The sequence below is a fragment of the Silene latifolia genome, chromosome X, assembly GCF_048544455.1.
Source record: "Silene latifolia isolate original U9 population chromosome X, ASM4854445v1, whole genome shotgun sequence".
Taxonomy (NCBI): domain Eukaryota; kingdom Viridiplantae; phylum Streptophyta; class Magnoliopsida; order Caryophyllales; family Caryophyllaceae; genus Silene; species Silene latifolia.
The window spans coordinates 343,633,759-343,639,041 of NC_133537.1; positions in this window are offsets into that span (position 1 = coordinate 343,633,759).

The window sequence follows — 5,283 nt, forward strand, 5'->3', positions numbered from 1 at the left end:
ATTCGGGGTCGGAATAAAATTATCGGAAATCACATAGAAAGTTCCTCGGGTCGATAAAGCAGCCACGCAAAGTTTGAGCACCAACGGAAGACATTTGGGGTGCTGGTGTGCCACAAACCAACATTCGCCGAAACTCGGATTATCGTGAAAAATGTGTTAAAGCACGTTATTTGAGGTTGAAATCGAACAGGTTGATTCCTGAAATCGATTTGGGTTGATTCCTGAATTGAGTTAGGACACGTAATTGAAAAACAGGGAGAAAAAAAAACAGGTTCCGGTACGACCTTCCGAACGGCTGAAATTGAAGTGTATAATACACGGTTTTTCGGAATTCCGGGGTCCGGAATAAAATTATCGGGAAATCACATAGAAAGTTCCTCGGGTCAGATAAAGCGGACACGCAAAGTTTGAGCACCAACGGAAGACATTTGGGGGTGCCGGTGTGCCACAAACCAAAGATTCGCCGAAACTCGGATTATCGTGAAAAATGTGTTAAAGCTCGTTATTTGAGGTCGAAATCGAACAGGTTGATTCCCGAAAATGAATTGAGCTCGTAATTGAAAAACAGGGAGAAAAAGAAACAGGTTCGGTACGACCTTCCGAACGGTTGAAATTGAAGTGTATAATACACGGTTTTAATTCGGTCCTGGAATAAAATTATCGGAAATCACATAGAAAGTTCCTCGGGTCGATAAAGCGGACAAGCAAAGTTTGAGCACCAACGAGAAGACATTTGGGGGTGCGGTGTGCCACAAACCAAAGATTCGCCGAAACTCGGATTATCGTGAAAAATGTGTTAAAGCTTGTTATTTGAGGTCAATCGAACAAGTTGATTCCGAAATCGAACAGGTTGATTCCTGAAATGAGCTCGGACGCGTGATTGAAAAACAGGGAGAAAAAGAAACAGGTTCTTGTACGACCTTCCGAACGGCTGTAATTGAAGTGTATAATACACTGTTTTTCAGGTTTCCGGGGTCTGGAATAAAATTCTCCGGAAATCACATAGAAAGTTCCTTGGGTCAGATAAAGCAGCCACGCAAAGTTTGAGCACCAACGGAAGACATTTGGGGGTGCCAGTGTGCCACAAACCAGCATTCGCCGAAACTCGGATTATCGTGAAAAATGTGTTAAAGCACGTTATTTGAGGCTGAAATCGAACAGGTTGGTTCCTGAAATCGAACAGGTTGATTCCTGAAATGAGCTCGGACGCGTGATTGAAAAACAGGGAGAAAAAGAAACAGGTGCCGGTACGACCTTCCTAATTAACGGCTGAAATTGAAGTGTATAATACACGGTTTTTCGGGATTCCGGGGTCCCGGAATTAAATTCTCCGGAAATCACATAGAAAGTTCCTCGGGTCAGATAAAGCAGCCACGCAAAGTTTGAGCACCAACGGAAGACATTTGGGGGTGACGGTGTGCCACAAACCAGCATTCGCCGAAACTCGGATTATCGTGAAAAATGTGTTAAAGCTCGTTATTTGAGGTCGAAATCGAACAAAGTTGATTCTTGAAATCGAACAAAGGTTGATTCCTGGAAATGATCTCGGACGCGTGATTGAAAAACCGGAGAAAAAGAAACAGTTCCATTGCGACCTTCCGAAGTGAAATTGAAGTGTATATATACGGTTTTCGGGTTTAGGGGTCCCGAATAAAATTCTCCGGAAATCACATAGAAAGTTCCTCGGGTCAGATAAAGCAGCCACGCAAAGTTTGAACACCAACGGAAGACATTTGGGGGTGCCGATGTGAACAAACCAAGATTCACTAAACTCAGTATCGTGAAAATGTGTTAAAGCACGTTATTTGAGGTCAAATCGAACGGGTTAATTCCTGAAATTGAACAGTTGATTCCCGAAATGAGCTCGGACGCGTGATTGAAAAACGGGGAGAAAAAGAAACAGGTTCCGGTACGACCTTCCGAAGAGTCGAAATTGAAGTGTATAATACACGGTTTTTCGGGTTTAGGGGTCCTGGAATAAAATTCTCCAGGAAATCACATAGAAAGTTACTCGGGTCGATAAAGCACCACGCAAAGTTTGAGCACCAACGGAAGAAATTTGGGGGTGCCAAGTGTGCCACAAAAAAGATTCACCGAAACTCGGATTATCGTGGAAAAATGTGTTCAAGCTCGTTATTTGAGGTGAAATCGAACACGTTGATTTACGAAATGAGCTCGGACGTGTGATTGAAAAACAGGAGAAAAGAAACAGGTCCAGACGACCTTCCGAACGGTTGAAATTAAAGTGTATAATACACGGTTTTTCGGGATTCCGATGTCCCGGAACAAAATTTTCCGGAAATCACATAGAAAGTTCCTCGGGTCAGATCAAGCCGCCACGCAAAGTTTGAGCACCAACGGAAGATATTTGGGGGTGCCGGTGTGCCACAAACCAGCATTCGCCGAAACTCGGATTATCGTGAAAAATGTGTTTAAGCACGTTATTTGAGGCTGAAATCGAACAGGTGGATTCCTGAAATCGAACAGGTTGATTCCTGAAATGAGCTCGGACGCGTGATTGAAAAACAGGGAGAAAAAGAAACAGGTTCCGGTACAACCTTCCAAATGGCTGAAATTGAAGTGTATAATACACAGTTTTTCGGGATTTCGGGGTCCCGGAATAAAATTCTCCGGAAAAATCATAGAAAGTTCCTCGGGTCAGATAAAACGACCAAGTAAAGTTTGAGCAACAACGGAAGATATTTGGGGGTGCCGGTGTGCCACAAACCAGCATTCGCCGAAACTCGGATTATCGTGAAAAAATGTGTTAAAGCACGTTATTTGAGGCTGAAATCGAACAGGTTGATTCTGAAATCGAGCTCGTTGACTGAAATGCGTGATTGAAAAACAGGGAGAAAAAGAAACAAGTTCCGGTACGACCTTCCGAACGGCTGAAATTGAAGTGTATAATACACGGTTTTTCGGGATTTCGGGGTCCCCGAATAAAATTCTCCGGAAATAAAATAGAAAGTTCCTCGGGTCAGATAAAGCAGCCACGCAAAGTTTGAGCACAAACAGAAGACATTTGGGGGTGCCGGTGTGCCACAAACCAGCATTCGCCGAAACTCGGATTATCGTGAAAAATGTGTTAAAGCAGGTTATTTGAGACTGAAATCGAACTGGTTGATTCCTAAAATGAGCTCGGACGCGTGATTGAAAAACAGGGAGAAAAAGAAACAGGTTCCGGTATGACCTTCCGAACGGCTGAAATTAAAGTGTATATACACGGTTTTTCGGGATTTCGAGGTTCCGGAATAAAATTCTCCGGAAATCACATAGAAAGTTCCCCGGGTCAGATAAAGCGACCACGTAAAGTTTGAGCACCAACGGAAGATATTTGGGGGAGCCGGTGTGCCACAATCCAGCATTCGTCGAAACTCGGATTATCGTGAAAAATGTGTTAAAACTCGTTATTTGATGCTGAAATCGAACAGGTTGATTCCTGAAATCGAACAGGTTGATTCCTGAATTGAGCTCGGATGCGTGATTGAAAAACAGGGAGAAAAAGAAACAGGTTTCGGTACGACCTTCCGAACGGCTGAAATTGAAGTGTATAATACACGATTTTTCGGGATTCTGGGGTCCCGGAATAAAATTCTCCGGAAATCACATAGAAAGTTCCTCGGGTCAGATAAAGCGGCCATGCATAGTTTGAGCACCAACGGAAGACATTTGGGGGTGCCGGTGTGCCACAAACCAGCATTCGCCGAAACTCGGATTATCGTGAAAAATGTGTTAAAGCACGTTATTTGAGGCTGAAATCGAACAGGTTGATTCTTGAAATCGAACAGGTTGATTCCTTAAATGAGCTCGGACGCGTGATTGAAAAACAGGGAGAAAAAGAAACAAGTTCCGGTACGACCTTCCGAACGGCTGAAATTGAAGTGTATAATACACGGTTTTTCGGGATTTCGGGGTCCGGAATAAAATTCCTGGGAAATAAAATAGAAAGTTCCTCGGGTCAAATAAAGCAGCCACGCAAAGTTTGAGCACCAACGGAAGATATTTGGGGGTGCCGGTGTGCCACAATCCAGCATTCGTCGAAACTCGGATTATCGTGAAAAATGTGTTAAAGCTCGTTATTTGGTGAAATCGAAATCGAAAGTTGATTCTGAAATCAAACAAAGTTGATTCCCGATTTGAGCTCGGACGCGTAATTGAAAAACAGGGAGAAAAAGAAACAGGTTCAGGTACGACCTTCCGAACGGGTTTAAATTGAAGTGTATTATATATAATACACGGTTTTTAATTTCGGTGGTCGGAATAAAATTCTCGGAAATCACATAGAAAGTTCCCGGGTCGAGATAAAGCGGACACGCAAAGTTTGAGCACCAACGGAAGACATTTGGGGGTGCCGGTGTGCCACAAACCAGCATTCGCCGAAACTCGGATTATCGTGAAAAATGTGTTAAAGCTCGTTATTTGAGGCTGAAATCGAACACGTTGATTTCTGAAATCGAACACGTTGATTTCTGAAATCGAACAGTTTGATTCCTGAAATGTGCTCGGACGCGTGATTGAAAAACAGGGAGAAAAACAAACAGGTTCCGATACGACCTTCCGAACGGCTGAAATTGAAGTGTATAATACACGGTGTTTCGGGTTTCCCGGGTCACGGAATAAAATTCTCCGGAAATCACATAGAAAGTTCCTCGGGTCAGATAAAGCAGCGACGCAAAGATTGAGCACCAACGGAAGATATTTGGGGGTGTCGGTGTGCCACAAAAACCAAAGATTCGCGAAACCGGGATTATCGTGAAAAATGTGTTAAAGCTCGTTATTTGAGGAAATTTGAAATCGAACACGTTGATTCCTGAAATGAGCTCGGACGCGTGATTGAAAACGAGGGAGAAAAAGAAACAGGTTCCGGTACGACCTTCATAACGGCTGAAATTGAAGTGTATAATACACGGTTTTTCGGGATTTCGAGGTCCCGGAATAAAATTCTTCGGAAATCACATAGAAAGTTCATCGGGTCAGATAAAGCGACCACGCAAAGTTTGAGCACCAACGGAAGATATTTGGGGGTCTTAGGTGTGCCACAAACCCGACATTCGCAGAAACTCGGATTATCGTGAAAAATGTGTTAAAGCTCGTTATTTGAGGCTGAAATCGAACAGTTGATTCCTGAAATCGAACAGGTTGATTCCTGAAATGTGCTCGGACGCGTGATTGAAAAGCTTGATGAGAAAAAGAAACGAGGTCCGTGCGGCTTTTAAGAACTAGTGAAATTGAAGTGTATAATACACGTTTTTGGAATTCCGAGTCCGGAATAAAATTCTC